The sequence below is a fragment of the Schistocerca piceifrons genome, unplaced genomic scaffold (assembly GCF_021461385.2).
Source record: "Schistocerca piceifrons isolate TAMUIC-IGC-003096 unplaced genomic scaffold, iqSchPice1.1 HiC_scaffold_617, whole genome shotgun sequence".
Lineage (NCBI taxonomy): Eukaryota > Metazoa > Arthropoda > Insecta > Orthoptera > Acrididae > Schistocerca > Schistocerca piceifrons.
In genome coordinates, this window is record NW_025728858.1 from 1 (window position 1) to 14,116 (window position 14,116).

Below are 14,116 nucleotides of genomic sequence, written 5' to 3' on the forward strand. Positions count from 1 at the left end.
CATTTTGCTTTTCCCGCGATAATGCTGCCGCGTGGCTTGAGCGCTTGAGATGCACGATCCACAAGAATGTGTAGCTGGATTTCCCTTGAGAAGGACCGAGAACGCAGCACTCGCGGGTCCCCACTAGGACGCTCGCATCATGTTCTACAGACTAGCGTCGGCCTGGCCTCACAAGTTGCTGGGTCCGGGTGCCTCCGAGGCACTGAACTTCAACGACAAGGAGTGCTGCCTATCGTTGCAACAGCTGCAGCAGCACCGCAATCAACTGGGCCGGCAGTGCACGTGTAGCAACAGAACACGTTATCCAGGAAGTACAGTGTCTCTACGTCTAATATTGGGTAAGGTGTTTACCCAGTTTCCAGGACAAGCGGTGCACCCGTGCCTCGGTAGCGCAGTAGGCAGCGCGTAAGTCTCATAATCTTAAGGTCGTGAGTTCGATCCTCACCCGGGGCATTTAATTTTCTGTGACATGGTGGTGCTGTTGCTAGGGCGCCAACGTATTTCTTGTTTGTTATCCACAGCGTTTCAACGCTTCAGCGGGAAAATGTTTACTTCCTGTTATTGCTACTTACAGCTTCCCTTTTCCTCTTCTCCCAGCAGAGCATGAAGCCAAAAGCATTGCTCTGCGACGTTTGAGGTGCGCGCCTTGCCAGTCAGTATGTGCACAGATGCTCGCAAAGAGAGGGGGGCGCCGACGCGGCACTCGACACGAAATGCGACAAGCGACCGTACGAACGGTCGAACGAAACGGCCACATCCGGTGTGGTCTAGTGGCTAGGATACCTGGCTTTCACCCAGGAGGCCCGGGTTCGATTCCCGGTACCGGAACGGAATTTTTTCCACACGAATCGTGACAAGTTTGAGCTGTCCGAGCGGCCGTTTCCCGTCCTGCTCGCAATATAGCTACTGTTTCGTGACCGTCAGCAGAATATAGACTAGGGAAGCAGACACACGACGACCATAGAAATGGTGTGCGGCTTCATGCCACCTGTTTCCAGCGTAGGGCTGAGCAACTGCATCTGCCGAGGCCCGTTAGCTCAGTTGGTTAGAGCGTCGTGCTAATAACGCGAAGGTCGTGGGTTCGATCCCCCCACGGGCCACTACTCTTTTCCTACTACGAAAAGGCGGCGCCGATTTCAGCTGGCGAGTGTGGTGACCAAAAGATCATCACCCTGCGTGGAAGTTGATAGAGGATCCGAACCCGACTCGTCGGGGAGCGCTACAGCATTCACTCGGCAATGGCCATAATATCTTGAATACACTGGTTCTCAACCGATAAAGAGAAAATGAAAGAAAATGTCCGATTGCCGATGCGTAACAACTTTGGCCCTTGTCAGTACTTGGGCGGGTGAGCGCATGGGAACACAGGGCGCTATTGGCACTTTTACTTCCTATTTTTGTTTCTCCTTTCTTTTCGGAGCTACAGCCCGATTCGGTCAGGGAGACGCCACCGTGAAATGAAGGGGGCGTGCTGTGTGTCCATCGCCTCGCCTCTCCTTACCTCTCTCAGTCGTTTCTCGTGCTTGTCGTTTTGATATAGGCCGATTTGAGAGCGTCAGCTCTCGCGTCAGCCGAGCAAAGTCGAGACAAGTCGAGACACACTAAGGGCTGGTATGCAGCGAGTAAGAGGGCGAAAAAACAATAATTTAAGAGCGCGTGGCAAAAGTACTCATACGCGAAATTAAAAGCCTGCTGCGGTGGCCGGGAATCGAACCCGGATCAACTGCTTGGAACGCAACTATGCTGACCATTACACCACCACCGCACAAGCGAGCGCCGCGCGTCCGCGCTGTGTCGGCTTCCCGCCAGTCGGCAGCGGCCGAAGGTGATCGTACCTGGCAGGCGCATTTCGAGGCAGGCTAGGGGAGCACATCCAGACGCATTCGGACAGCGTATCCGCGCACATTTCGCATCCTTTGGCAAGAGTTGGGCGCCGGCAACGCAAGAGTACGCAGAGGACCGCGTTCTGGCGGCATTTTTAAGCAGAGCAGTGCAGTGCAGTGCAGGATTCAGCGTCTGCAGCATCTTTTCCACAGAATGCTACGGCGCTTGACGGCAGTCCCACTTTCCCTTGAGACATCTGCTCGGCAAGCAGCGTCAAGTTACCGCTGGCCCGAGCATCGGTGGTTCAGTGGTAGAATGCTCGCCTGCCACGCGGGCGGCCCGGGTTCGATTCCCGGCCGATGCATCATTTTGCTTTTCCCGCGATAATGCTGCCGCGTGGCTTGAGCGCTTGAGATGCACGATCCACAAGAATGTGTAGCTGGATTTCCCTTGAGAAGGACCGAGAACGCAGCACTCGCGGGTCCCCACTAGGACGCTCGCATCATGTTCTACAGACTAGCGTCGGCCTGGCCTCACAAGTTGCTGGGTCCGGGTGCCTCCGAGGCACTGAACTTCAACGACAAGGAGTGCTGCCTATCGTTGCAACAGCTGCAGCAGCACCGCAATCAACTGGGCCGGCAGTGCACGTGTAGCAACAGAACACGTTATCCAGGAAGTACAGTGTCTCTACGTCTAATATTGGGTAAGGTGTTTACCCAGTTTCCAGGACAAGCGGTGCACCCGTGCCTCGGTAGCGCAGTAGGCAGCGCGTAAGTCTCATAATCTTAAGGTCGTGAGTTCGATCCTCACCCGGGGCATTTAATTTTCTGTGACATGGTGGTGCTGTTGCTAGGGCGCCAACGTATTTCTTGTTTGTTATCCACAGCGTTTCAACGCTTCAGCGGGAAAATGTTTACTTCCTGTTATTGCTACTTACAGCTTCCCTTTTCCTCTTCTCCCAGCAGAGCATGAAGCCAAAAGCATTGCTCTGCGACGTTTGAGGTGCGCGCCTTGCCAGTCAGTATGTGCACAGATGCTCGCAAAGAGAGGGGGGCGCCGACGCGGCACTCGACACGAAATGCGACAAGCGACCGTACGAACGGTCGAACGAAACGGCCACATCCGGTGTGGTCTAGTGGCTAGGATACCTGGCTTTCACCCAGGAGGCCCGGGTTCGATTCCCGGTACCGGAACGGAATTTTTTCCACACGAATCGTGACAAGTTTGAGCTGTCCGAGCGGCCGTTTCCCGTCCTGCTCGCAATATAGCTACTGTTTCGTGACCGTCAGCAGAATATAGACTAGGGAAGCAGACACACGACGACCATAGAAATGGTGTGCGGCTTCATGCCACCTGTTTCCAGCGTAGGGCTGAGCAACTGCATCTGCCGAGGCCCGTTAGCTCAGTTGGTTAGAGCGTCGTGCTAATAACGCGAAGGTCGTGGGTTCGATCCCCCCACGGGCCACTACTCTTTTCCTACTACGAAAAGGCGGCGCCGATTTCAGCTGGCGAGTGTGGTGACCAAAAGATCATCACCCTGCGTGGAAGTTGATAGAGGATCCGAACCCGACTCGTCGGGGAGCGCTACAGCATTCACTCGGCAATGGCCATAATATCTTGAATACACTGGTTCTCAACCGATAAAGAGAAAATGAAAGAAAATGTCCGATTGCCGATGCGTAACAACTTTGGCCCTTGTCAGTACTTGGGCGGGTGAGCGCATGGGAACACAGGGCGCTATTGGCACTTTTACTTCCTATTTTTGTTTCTCCTTTCTTTTCGGAGCTACAGCCCGATTCGGTCAGGGAGACGCCACCGTGAAATGAAGGGGGCGTGCTGTGTGTCCATCGCCTCGCCTCTCCTTACCTCTCTCAGTCGTTTCTCGTGCTTGTCGTTTTGATATAGGCCGATTTGAGAGCGTCAGCTCTCGCGTCAGCCGAGCAAAGTCGAGACAAGTCGAGACACACTAAGGGCTGGTATGCAGCGAGTAAGAGGGCGAAAAAACAATAATTTAAGAGCGCGTGGCAAAAGTACTCATACGCGAAATTAAAAGCCTGCTGCGGTGGCCGGGAATCGAACCCGGATCAACTGCTTGGAACGCAACTATGCTGACCATTACACCACCACCGCACAAGCGAGCGCCGCGCGTCCGCGCTGTGTCGGCTTCCCGCCAGTCGGCAGCGGCCGAAGGTGATCGTACCTGGCAGGCGCATTTCGAGGCAGGCTAGGGGAGCACATCCAGACGCATTCGGACAGCGTATCCGCGCACATTTCGCATCCTTTGGCAAGAGTTGGGCGCCGGCAACGCAAGAGTACGCAGAGGACCGCGTTCTGGCGGCATTTTTAAGCAGAGCAGTGCAGTGCAGGATTCAGCGTCTGCAGCATCTTTTCCACAGAATGCTACGGCGCTTGACGGCAGTCCCACTTTCCCTTGAGACATCTGCTCGGCAAGCAGCGTCAAGTTACCGCTGGCCCGAGCATCGGTGGTTCAGTGGTAGAATGCTCGCCTGCCACGCGGGCGGCCCGGGTTCGATTCCCGGCCGATGCATCATTTTGCTTTTCCCGCGATAATGCTGCCGCGTGGCTTGAGCGCTTGAGATGCACGATCCACAAGAATGTGTAGCTGGATTTCCCTTGAGAAGGACCGAGAACGCAGCACTCGCGGGTCCCCACTAGGACGCTCGCATCATGTTCTACAGACTAGCGTCGGCCTGGCCTCACAAGTTGCTGGGTCCGGGTGCCTCCGAGGCACTGAACTTCAACGACAAGGAGTGCTGCCTATCGTTGCAACAGCTGCAGCAGCACCGCAATCAACTGGGCCGGCAGTGCACGTGTAGCAACAGAACACGTTATCCAGGAAGTACAGTGTCTCTACGTCTAATATTGGGTAAGGTGTTTACCCAGTTTCCAGGACAAGCGGTGCACCCGTGCCTCGGTAGCGCAGTAGGCAGCGCGTAAGTCTCATAATCTTAAGGTCGTGAGTTCGATCCTCACCCGGGGCATTTAATTTTCTGTGACATGGTGGTGCTGTTGCTAGGGCGCCAACGTATTTCTTGTTTGTTATCCACAGCGTTTCAACGCTTCAGCGGGAAAATGTTTACTTCCTGTTATTGCTACTTACAGCTTCCCTTTTCCTCTTCTCCCAGCAGAGCATGAAGCCAAAAGCATTGCTCTGCGACGTTTGAGGTGCGCGCCTTGCCAGTCAGTATGTGCACAGATGCTCGCAAAGAGAGGGGGGCGCCGACGCGGCACTCGACACGAAATGCGACAAGCGACCGTACGAACGGTCGAACGAAACGGCCACATCCGGTGTGGTCTAGTGGCTAGGATACCTGGCTTTCACCCAGGAGGCCCGGGTTCGATTCCCGGTACCGGAACGGAATTTTTTCCACACGAATCGTGACAAGTTTGAGCTGTCCGAGCGGCCGTTTCCCGTCCTGCTCGCAATATAGCTACTGTTTCGTGACCGTCAGCAGAATATAGACTAGGGAAGCAGACACACGACGACCATAGAAATGGTGTGCGGCTTCATGCCACCTGTTTCCAGCGTAGGGCTGAGCAACTGCATCTGCCGAGGCCCGTTAGCTCAGTTGGTTAGAGCGTCGTGCTAATAACGCGAAGGTCGTGGGTTCGATCCCCCCACGGGCCACTACTCTTTTCCTACTACGAAAAGGCGGCGCCGATTTCAGCTGGCGAGTGTGGTGACCAAAAGATCATCACCCTGCGTGGAAGTTGATAGAGGATCCGAACCCGACTCGTCGGGGAGCGCTACAGCATTCACTCGGCAATGGCCATAATATCTTGAATACACTGGTTCTCAACCGATAAAGAGAAAATGAAAGAAAATGTCCGATTGCCGATGCGTAACAACTTTGGCCCTTGTCAGTACTTGGGCGGGTGAGCGCATGGGAACACAGGGCGCTATTGGCACTTTTACTTCCTATTTTTGTTTCTCCTTTCTTTTCGGAGCTACAGCCCGATTCGGTCAGGGAGACGCCACCGTGAAATGAAGGGGGCGTGCTGTGTGTCCATCGCCTCGCCTCTCCTTACCTCTCTCAGTCGTTTCTCGTGCTTGTCGTTTTGATATAGGCCGATTTGAGAGCGTCAGCTCTCGCGTCAGCCGAGCAAAGTCGAGACAAGTCGAGACACACTAAGGGCTGGTATGCAGCGAGTAAGAGGGCGAAAAAACAATAATTTAAGAGCGCGTGGCAAAAGTACTCATACGCGAAATTAAAAGCCTGCTGCGGTGGCCGGGAATCGAACCCGGATCAACTGCTTGGAACGCAACTATGCTGACCATTACACCACCACCGCACAAGCGAGCGCCGCGCGTCCGCGCTGTGTCGGCTTCCCGCCAGTCGGCAGCGGCCGAAGGTGATCGTACCTGGCAGGCGCATTTCGAGGCAGGCTAGGGGAGCACATCCAGACGCATTCGGACAGCGTATCCGCGCACATTTCGCATCCTTTGGCAAGAGTTGGGCGCCGGCAACGCAAGAGTACGCAGAGGACCGCGTTCTGGCGGCATTTTTAAGCAGAGCAGTGCAGTGCAGTGCAGGATTCAGCGTCTGCAGCATCTTTTCCACAGAATGCTACGGCGCTTGACGGCAGTCCCACTTTCCCTTGAGACATCTGCTCGGCAAGCAGCGTCAAGTTACCGCTGGCCCGAGCATCGGTGGTTCAGTGGTAGAATGCTCGCCTGCCACGCGGGCGGCCCGGGTTCGATTCCCGGCCGATGCATCATTTTGCTTTTCCCGCGATAATGCTGCCGCGTGGCTTGAGCGCTTGAGATGCACGATCCACAAGAATGTGTAGCTGGATTTCCCTTGAGAAGGACCGAGAACGCAGCACTCGCGGGTCCCCACTAGGACGCTCGCATCATGTTCTACAGACTAGCGTCGGCCTGGCCTCACAAGTTGCTGGGTCCGGGTGCCTCCGAGGCACTGAACTTCAACGACAAGGAGTGCTGCCTATCGTTGCAACAGCTGCAGCAGCACCGCAATCAACTGGGCCGGCAGTGCACGTGTAGCAACAGAACACGTTATCCAGGAAGTACAGTGTCTCTACGTCTAATATTGGGTAAGGTGTTTACCCAGTTTCCAGGACAAGCGGTGCACCCGTGCCTCGGTAGCGCAGTAGGCAGCGCGTAAGTCTCATAATCTTAAGGTCGTGAGTTCGATCCTCACCCGGGGCATTTAATTTTCTGTGACATGGTGGTGCTGTTGCTAGGGCGCCAACGTATTTCTTGTTTGTTATCCACAGCGTTTCAACGCTTCAGCGGGAAAATGTTTACTTCCTGTTATTGCTACTTACAGCTTCCCTTTTCCTCTTCTCCCAGCAGAGCATGAAGCCAAAAGCATTGCTCTGCGACGTTTGAGGTGCGCGCCTTGCCAGTCAGTATGTGCACAGATGCTCGCAAAGAGAGGGGGGCGCCGACGCGGCACTCGACACGAAATGCGACAAGCGACCGTACGAACGGTCGAACGAAACGGCCACATCCGGTGTGGTCTAGTGGCTAGGATACCTGGCTTTCACCCAGGAGGCCCGGGTTCGATTCCCGGTACCGGAACGGAATTTTTTCCACACGAATCGTGACAAGTTTGAGCTGTCCGAGCGGCCGTTTCCCGTCCTGCTCGCAATATAGCTACTGTTTCGTGACCGTCAGCAGAATATAGACTAGGGAAGCAGACACACGACGACCATAGAAATGGTGTGCGGCTTCATGCCACCTGTTTCCAGCGTAGGGCTGAGCAACTGCATCTGCCGAGGCCCGTTAGCTCAGTTGGTTAGAGCGTCGTGCTAATAACGCGAAGGTCGTGGGTTCGATCCCCCCACGGGCCACTACTCTTTTCCTACTACGAAAAGGCGGCGCCGATTTCAGCTGGCGAGTGTGGTGACCAAAAGATCATCACCCTGCGTGGAAGTTGATAGAGGATCCGAACCCGACTCGTCGGGGAGCGCTACAGCATTCACTCGGCAATGGCCATAATATCTTGAATACACTGGTTCTCAACCGATAAAGAGAAAATGAAAGAAAATGTCCGATTGCCGATGCGTAACAACTTTGGCCCTTGTCAGTACTTGGGCGGGTGAGCGCATGGGAACACAGGGCGCTATTGGCACTTTTACTTCCTATTTTTGTTTCTCCTTTCTTTTCGGAGCTACAGCCCGATTCGGTCAGGGAGACGCCACCGTGAAATGAAGGGGGCGTGCTGTGTGTCCATCGCCTCGCCTCTCCTTACCTCTCTCAGTCGTTTCTCGTGCTTGTCGTTTTGATATAGGCCGATTTGAGAGCGTCAGCTCTCGCGTCAGCCGAGCAAAGTCGAGACAAGTCGAGACACACTAAGGGCTGGTATGCAGCGAGTAAGAGGGCGAAAAAACAATAATTTAAGAGCGCGTGGCAAAAGTACTCATACGCGAAATTAAAAGCCTGCTGCGGTGGCCGGGAATCGAACCCGGATCAACTGCTTGGAACGCAACTATGCTGACCATTACACCACCACCGCACAAGCGAGCGCCGCGCGTCCGCGCTGTGTCGGCTTCCCGCCAGTCGGCAGCGGCCGAAGGTGATCGTACCTGGCAGGCGCATTTCGAGGCAGGCTAGGGGAGCACATCCAGACGCATTCGGACAGCGTATCCGCGCACATTTCGCATCCTTTGGCAAGAGTTGGGCGCCGGCAACGCAAGAGTACGCAGAGGACCGCGTTCTGGCGGCATTTTTAAGCAGAGCAGTGCAGTGCAGGATTCAGCGTCTGCAGCATCTTTTCCACAGAATGCTACGGCGCTTGACGGCAGTCCCACTTTCCCTTGAGACATCTGCTCGGCAAGCAGCGTCAAGTTACCGCTGGCCCGAGCATCGGTGGTTCAGTGGTAGAATGCTCGCCTGCCACGCGGGCGGCCCGGGTTCGATTCCCGGCCGATGCATCATTTTGCTTTTCCCGCGATAATGCTGCCGCGTGGCTTGAGCGCTTGAGATGCACGATCCACAAGAATGTGTAGCTGGATTTCCCTTGAGAAGGACCGAGAACGCAGCACTCGCGGGTCCCCACTAGGACGCTCGCATCATGTTCTACAGACTAGCGTCGGCCTGGCCTCACAAGTTGCTGGGTCCGGGTGCCTCCGAGGCACTGAACTTCAACGACAAGGAGTGCTGCCTATCGTTGCAACAGCTGCAGCAGCACCGCAATCAACTGGGCCGGCAGTGCACGTGTAGCAACAGAACACGTTATCCAGGAAGTACAGTGTCTCTACGTCTAATATTGGGTAAGGTGTTTACCCAGTTTCCAGGACAAGCGGTGCACCCGTGCCTCGGTAGCGCAGTAGGCAGCGCGTAAGTCTCATAATCTTAAGGTCGTGAGTTCGATCCTCACCCGGGGCATTTAATTTTCTGTGACATGGTGGTGCTGTTGCTAGGGCGCCAACGTATTTCTTGTTTGTTATCCACAGCGTTTCAACGCTTCAGCGGGAAAATGTTTACTTCCTGTTATTGCTACTTACAGCTTCCCTTTTCCTCTTCTCCCAGCAGAGCATGAAGCCAAAAGCATTGCTCTGCGACGTTTGAGGTGCGCGCCTTGCCAGTCAGTATGTGCACAGATGCTCGCAAAGAGAGGGGGGCGCCGACGCGGCACTCGACACGAAATGCGACAAGCGACCGTACGAACGGTCGAACGAAACGGCCACATCCGGTGTGGTCTAGTGGCTAGGATACCTGGCTTTCACCCAGGAGGCCCGGGTTCGATTCCCGGTACCGGAACGGAATTTTTTCCACACGAATCGTGACAAGTTTGAGCTGTCCGAGCGGCCGTTTCCCGTCCTGCTCGCAATATAGCTACTGTTTCGTGACCGTCAGCAGAATATAGACTAGGGAAGCAGACACACGACGACCATAGAAATGGTGTGCGGCTTCATGCCACCTGTTTCCAGCGTAGGGCTGAGCAACTGCATCTGCCGAGGCCCGTTAGCTCAGTTGGTTAGAGCGTCGTGCTAATAACGCGAAGGTCGTGGGTTCGATCCCCCCACGGGCCACTACTCTTTTCCTACTACGAAAAGGCGGCGCCGATTTCAGCTGGCGAGTGTGGTGACCAAAAGATCATCACCCTGCGTGGAAGTTGATAGAGGATCCGAACCCGACTCGTCGGGGAGCGCTACAGCATTCACTCGGCAATGGCCATAATATCTTGAATACACTGGTTCTCAACCGATAAAGAGAAAATGAAAGAAAATGTCCGATTGCCGATGCGTAACAACTTTGGCCCTTGTCAGTACTTGGGCGGGTGAGCGCATGGGAACACAGGGCGCTATTGGCACTTTTACTTCCTATTTTTGTTTCTCCTTTCTTTTCGGAGCTACAGCCCGATTCGGTCAGGGAGACGCCACCGTGAAATGAAGGGGGCGTGCTGTGTGTCCATCGCCTCGCCTCTCCTTACCTCTCTCAGTCGTTTCTCGTGCTTGTCGTTTTGATATAGGCCGATTTGAGAGCGTCAGCTCTCGCGTCAGCCGAGCAAAGTCGAGACAAGTCGAGACACACTAAGGGCTGGTATGCAGCGAGTAAGAGGGCGAAAAAACAATAATTTAAGAGCGCGTGGCAAAAGTACTCATACGCGAAATTAAAAGCCTGCTGCGGTGGCCGGGAATCGAACCCGGATCAACTGCTTGGAACGCAACTATGCTGACCATTACACCACCACCGCACAAGCGAGCGCCGCGCGTCCGCGCTGTGTCGGCTTCCCGCCAGTCGGCAGCGGCCGAAGGTGATCGTACCTGGCAGGCGCATTTCGAGGCAGGCTAGGGGAGCACATCCAGACGCATTCGGACAGCGTATCCGCGCACATTTCGCATCCTTTGGCAAGAGTTGGGCGCCGGCAACGCAAGAGTACGCAGAGGACCGCGTTCTGGCGGCATTTTTAAGCAGAGCAGTGCAGTGCAGGATTCAGCGTCTGCAGCATCTTTTCCACAGAATGCTACGGCGCTTGACGGCAGTCCCACTTTCCCTTGAGACATCTGCTCGGCAAGCAGCGTCAAGTTACCGCTGGCCCGAGCATCGGTGGTTCAGTGGTAGAATGCTCGCCTGCCACGCGGGCGGCCCGGGTTCGATTCCCGGCCGATGCATCATTTTGCTTTTCCCGCGATAATGCTGCCGCGTGGCTTGAGCGCTTGAGATGCACGATCCACAAGAATGTGTAGCTGGATTTCCCTTGAGAAGGACCGAGAACGCAGCACTCGCGGGTCCCCACTAGGACGCTCGCATCATGTTCTACAGACTAGCGTCGGCCTGGCCTCACAAGTTGCTGGGTCCGGGTGCCTCCGAGGCACTGAACTTCAACGACAAGGAGTGCTGCCTATCGTTGCAACAGCTGCAGCAGCACCGCAATCAACTGGGCCGGCAGTGCACGTGTAGCAACAGAACACGTTATCCAGGAAGTACAGTGTCTCTACGTCTAATATTGGGTAAGGTGTTTACCCAGTTTCCAGGACAAGCGGTGCACCCGTGCCTCGGTAGCGCAGTAGGCAGCGCGTAAGTCTCATAATCTTAAGGTCGTGAGTTCGATCCTCACCCGGGGCATTTAATTTTCTGTGACATGGTGGTGCTGTTGCTAGGGCGCCAACGTATTTCTTGTTTGTTATCCACAGCGTTTCAACGCTTCAGCGGGAAAATGTTTACTTCCTGTTATTGCTACTTACAGCTTCCCTTTTCCTCTTCTCCCAGCAGAGCATGAAGCCAAAAGCATTGCTCTGCGACGTTTGAGGTGCGCGCCTTGCCAGTCAGTATGTGCACAGATGCTCGCAAAGAGAGGGGGGCGCCGACGCGGCACTCGACACGAAATGCGACAAGCGACCGTACGAACGGTCGAACGAAACGGCCACATCCGGTGTGGTCTAGTGGCTAGGATACCTGGCTTTCACCCAGGAGGCCCGGGTTCGATTCCCGGTACCGGAACGGAATTTTTTCCACACGAATCGTGACAAGTTTGAGCTGTCCGAGCGGCCGTTTCCCGTCCTGCTCGCAATATAGCTACTGTTTCGTGACCGTCAGCAGAATATAGACTAGGGAAGCAGACACACGACGACCATAGAAATGGTGTGCGGCTTCATGCCACCTGTTTCCAGCGTAGGGCTGAGCAACTGCATCTGCCGAGGCCCGTTAGCTCAGTTGGTTAGAGCGTCGTGCTAATAACGCGAAGGTCGTGGGTTCGATCCCCCCACGGGCCACTACTCTTTTCCTACTACGAAAAGGCGGCGCCGATTTCAGCTGGCGAGTGTGGTGACCAAAAGATCATCACCCTGCGTGGAAGTTGATAGAGGATCCGAACCCGACTCGTCGGGGAGCGCTACAGCATTCACTCGGCAATGGCCATAATATCTTGAATACACTGGTTCTCAACCGATAAAGAGAAAATGAAAGAAAATGTCCGATTGCCGATGCGTAACAACTTTGGCCCTTGTCAGTACTTGGGCGGGTGAGCGCATGGGAACACAGGGCGCTATTGGCACTTTTACTTCCTATTTTTGTTTCTCCTTTCTTTTCGGAGCTACAGCCCGATTCGGTCAGGGAGACGCCACCGTGAAATGAAGGGGGCGTGCTGTGTGTCCATCGCCTCGCCTCTCCTTACCTCTCTCAGTCGTTTCTCGTGCTTGTCGTTTTGATATAGGCCGATTTGAGAGCGTCAGCTCTCGCGTCAGCCGAGCAAAGTCGAGACAAGTCGAGACACACTAAGGGCTGGTATGCAGCGAGTAAGAGGGCGAAAAAACAATAATTTAAGAGCGCGTGGCAAAAGTACTCATACGCGAAATTAAAAGCCTGCTGCGGTGGCCGGGAATCGAACCCGGATCAACTGCTTGGAACGCAACTATGCTGACCATTACACCACCACCGCACAAGCGAGCGCCGCGCGTCCGCGCTGTGTCGGCTTCCCGCCAGTCGGCAGCGGCCGAAGGTGATCGTACCTGGCAGGCGCATTTCGAGGCAGGCTAGGGGAGCACATCCAGACGCATTCGGACAGCGTATCCGCGCACATTTCGCATCCTTTGGCAAGAGTTGGGCGCCGGCAACGCAAGAGTACGCAGAGGACCGCGTTCTGGCGGCATTTTTAAGCAGAGCAGTGCAGTGCAGGATTCAGCGTCTGCAGCATCTTTTCCACAGAATGCTACGGCGCTTGACGGCAGTCCCACTTTCCCTTGAGACATCTGCTCGGCAAGCAGCGTCAAGTTACCGCTGGCCCGAGCATCGGTGGTTCAGTGGTAGAATGCTCGCCTGCCACGCGGGCGGCCCGGGTTCGATTCCCGGCCGATGCATCATTTTGCTTTTCCCGCGATAATGCTGCCGCGTGGCTTGAGCGCTTGAGATGCACGATCCACAAGAATGTGTAGCTGGATTTCCCTTGAGAAGGACCGAGAACGCAGCACTCGCGGGTCCCCACTAGGACGCTCGCATCATGTTCTACAGACTAGCGTCGGCCTGGCCTCACAAGTTGCTGGGTCCGGGTGCCTCCGAGGCACTGAACTTCAACGACAAGGAGTGCTGCCTATCGTTGCAACAGCTGCAGCAGCACCGCAATCAACTGGGCCGGCAGTGCACGTGTAGCAACAGAACACGTTATCCAGGAAGTACAGTGTCTCTACGTCTAATATTGGGTAAGGTGTTTACCCAGTTTCCAGGACAAGCGGTGCACCCGTGCCTCGGTAGCGCAGTAGGCAGCGCGTAAGTCTCATAATCTTAAGGTCGTGAGTTCGATCCTCACCCGGGGCATTTAATTTTCTGTGACATGGTGGTGCTGTTGCTAGGGCGCCAACGTATTTCTTGTTTGTTATCCACAGCGTTTCAACGCTTCAGCGGGAAAATGTTTACTTCCTGTTATTGCTACTTACAGCTTCCCTTTTCCTCTTCTCCCAGCAGAGCATGAAGCCAAAAGCATTGCTCTGCGACGTTTGAGGTGCGCGCCTTGCCAGTCAGTATGTGCACAGATGCTCGCAAAGAGAGGGGGGCGCCGACGCGGCACTCGACACGAAATGCGACAAGCGACCGTACGAACGGTCGAACGAAACGGCCACATCCGGTGTGGTCTAGTGGCTAGGATACCTGGCTTTCACCCAGGAGGCCCGGGTTCGATTCCCGGTACCGGAACGGAATTTTTTCCACACGAATCGTGACAAGTTTGAGCTGTCCGAGCGGCCGTTTCCCGTCCTGCTCGCAATATAGCTACTGTTTCGTGACCGTCAGCAGAATATAGACTAGGGAAGCAGACACACGACGACCATAGAAATGGTGTGCGGCTTCATGCCACCTGTTTCCAGCGTA

At 55.0% G+C, this 14,116-nt stretch overlaps 32 non-coding genes across 32 annotated transcripts; 26 read left to right on the top strand and 6 right to left on the bottom strand.

Annotated features, from left to right (window-relative positions):
- The first annotated feature begins 380 nt into the window (after window positions 1-380).
- Window positions 381-453, top strand: Trnam-cau. Its single transcript has one exon. It is a non-coding gene; the product is annotated as a tRNA-Met (tRNA).
- Window positions 454-756: 303 nt separating this feature from the next.
- Trnae-uuc lies at window positions 757-828 on the top strand. The gene has a single exon. It is a non-coding gene; the product is annotated as a tRNA-Glu (tRNA).
- Window positions 829-1,026: 198 nt separating this feature from the next.
- On the top strand, window positions 1,027-1,100 carry Trnai-aau. Its single transcript has one exon. It is a non-coding gene; the product is annotated as a tRNA-Ile (tRNA).
- A 593-nt stretch (window positions 1,101-1,693) lies between these two features.
- Trnag-ucc lies at window positions 1,694-1,765 on the bottom strand. Its single transcript has one exon. It is a non-coding gene; the product is annotated as a tRNA-Gly (tRNA).
- Window positions 1,766-2,117: 352 nt separating this feature from the next.
- On the top strand, window positions 2,118-2,188 carry Trnag-gcc. The gene has a single exon. It is a non-coding gene; the product is annotated as a tRNA-Gly (tRNA).
- Window positions 2,189-2,569: 381 nt separating this feature from the next.
- Window positions 2,570-2,642, top strand: Trnam-cau. Its single transcript has one exon. It is a non-coding gene; the product is annotated as a tRNA-Met (tRNA).
- A 303-nt stretch (window positions 2,643-2,945) lies between these two features.
- Trnae-uuc lies at window positions 2,946-3,017 on the top strand. Its single transcript has one exon. It is a non-coding gene; the product is annotated as a tRNA-Glu (tRNA).
- A 198-nt stretch (window positions 3,018-3,215) lies between these two features.
- Window positions 3,216-3,289, top strand: Trnai-aau. Its single transcript has one exon. It is a non-coding gene; the product is annotated as a tRNA-Ile (tRNA).
- A 593-nt stretch (window positions 3,290-3,882) lies between these two features.
- On the bottom strand, window positions 3,883-3,954 carry Trnag-ucc. Its single transcript has one exon. It is a non-coding gene; the product is annotated as a tRNA-Gly (tRNA).
- A 347-nt stretch (window positions 3,955-4,301) lies between these two features.
- Trnag-gcc lies at window positions 4,302-4,372 on the top strand. Its single transcript has one exon. It is a non-coding gene; the product is annotated as a tRNA-Gly (tRNA).
- A 381-nt stretch (window positions 4,373-4,753) lies between these two features.
- Window positions 4,754-4,826, top strand: Trnam-cau. Its single transcript has one exon. It is a non-coding gene; the product is annotated as a tRNA-Met (tRNA).
- A 303-nt stretch (window positions 4,827-5,129) lies between these two features.
- Window positions 5,130-5,201, top strand: Trnae-uuc. Its single transcript has one exon. It is a non-coding gene; the product is annotated as a tRNA-Glu (tRNA).
- A 198-nt stretch (window positions 5,202-5,399) lies between these two features.
- On the top strand, window positions 5,400-5,473 carry Trnai-aau. The gene has a single exon. It is a non-coding gene; the product is annotated as a tRNA-Ile (tRNA).
- Window positions 5,474-6,066: 593 nt separating this feature from the next.
- Trnag-ucc lies at window positions 6,067-6,138 on the bottom strand. Its single transcript has one exon. It is a non-coding gene; the product is annotated as a tRNA-Gly (tRNA).
- Window positions 6,139-6,490: 352 nt separating this feature from the next.
- Trnag-gcc lies at window positions 6,491-6,561 on the top strand. Its single transcript has one exon. It is a non-coding gene; the product is annotated as a tRNA-Gly (tRNA).
- A 381-nt stretch (window positions 6,562-6,942) lies between these two features.
- On the top strand, window positions 6,943-7,015 carry Trnam-cau. The gene has a single exon. It is a non-coding gene; the product is annotated as a tRNA-Met (tRNA).
- Window positions 7,016-7,318: 303 nt separating this feature from the next.
- On the top strand, window positions 7,319-7,390 carry Trnae-uuc. Its single transcript has one exon. It is a non-coding gene; the product is annotated as a tRNA-Glu (tRNA).
- A 198-nt stretch (window positions 7,391-7,588) lies between these two features.
- On the top strand, window positions 7,589-7,662 carry Trnai-aau. The gene has a single exon. It is a non-coding gene; the product is annotated as a tRNA-Ile (tRNA).
- Window positions 7,663-8,255: 593 nt separating this feature from the next.
- Window positions 8,256-8,327, bottom strand: Trnag-ucc. The gene has a single exon. It is a non-coding gene; the product is annotated as a tRNA-Gly (tRNA).
- A 347-nt stretch (window positions 8,328-8,674) lies between these two features.
- Trnag-gcc lies at window positions 8,675-8,745 on the top strand. The gene has a single exon. It is a non-coding gene; the product is annotated as a tRNA-Gly (tRNA).
- Window positions 8,746-9,126: 381 nt separating this feature from the next.
- Trnam-cau lies at window positions 9,127-9,199 on the top strand. The gene has a single exon. It is a non-coding gene; the product is annotated as a tRNA-Met (tRNA).
- A 303-nt stretch (window positions 9,200-9,502) lies between these two features.
- Window positions 9,503-9,574, top strand: Trnae-uuc. The gene has a single exon. It is a non-coding gene; the product is annotated as a tRNA-Glu (tRNA).
- Window positions 9,575-9,772: 198 nt separating this feature from the next.
- On the top strand, window positions 9,773-9,846 carry Trnai-aau. Its single transcript has one exon. It is a non-coding gene; the product is annotated as a tRNA-Ile (tRNA).
- A 593-nt stretch (window positions 9,847-10,439) lies between these two features.
- On the bottom strand, window positions 10,440-10,511 carry Trnag-ucc. The gene has a single exon. It is a non-coding gene; the product is annotated as a tRNA-Gly (tRNA).
- Window positions 10,512-10,858: 347 nt separating this feature from the next.
- Trnag-gcc lies at window positions 10,859-10,929 on the top strand. Its single transcript has one exon. It is a non-coding gene; the product is annotated as a tRNA-Gly (tRNA).
- Window positions 10,930-11,310: 381 nt separating this feature from the next.
- Window positions 11,311-11,383, top strand: Trnam-cau. Its single transcript has one exon. It is a non-coding gene; the product is annotated as a tRNA-Met (tRNA).
- A 303-nt stretch (window positions 11,384-11,686) lies between these two features.
- Window positions 11,687-11,758, top strand: Trnae-uuc. The gene has a single exon. It is a non-coding gene; the product is annotated as a tRNA-Glu (tRNA).
- A 198-nt stretch (window positions 11,759-11,956) lies between these two features.
- Trnai-aau lies at window positions 11,957-12,030 on the top strand. Its single transcript has one exon. It is a non-coding gene; the product is annotated as a tRNA-Ile (tRNA).
- Window positions 12,031-12,623: 593 nt separating this feature from the next.
- Window positions 12,624-12,695, bottom strand: Trnag-ucc. The gene has a single exon. It is a non-coding gene; the product is annotated as a tRNA-Gly (tRNA).
- A 347-nt stretch (window positions 12,696-13,042) lies between these two features.
- Trnag-gcc lies at window positions 13,043-13,113 on the top strand. Its single transcript has one exon. It is a non-coding gene; the product is annotated as a tRNA-Gly (tRNA).
- A 381-nt stretch (window positions 13,114-13,494) lies between these two features.
- Trnam-cau lies at window positions 13,495-13,567 on the top strand. Its single transcript has one exon. It is a non-coding gene; the product is annotated as a tRNA-Met (tRNA).
- A 303-nt stretch (window positions 13,568-13,870) lies between these two features.
- Window positions 13,871-13,942, top strand: Trnae-uuc. Its single transcript has one exon. It is a non-coding gene; the product is annotated as a tRNA-Glu (tRNA).
- Window positions 13,943-14,116: the final 174 nt, after the last annotated feature.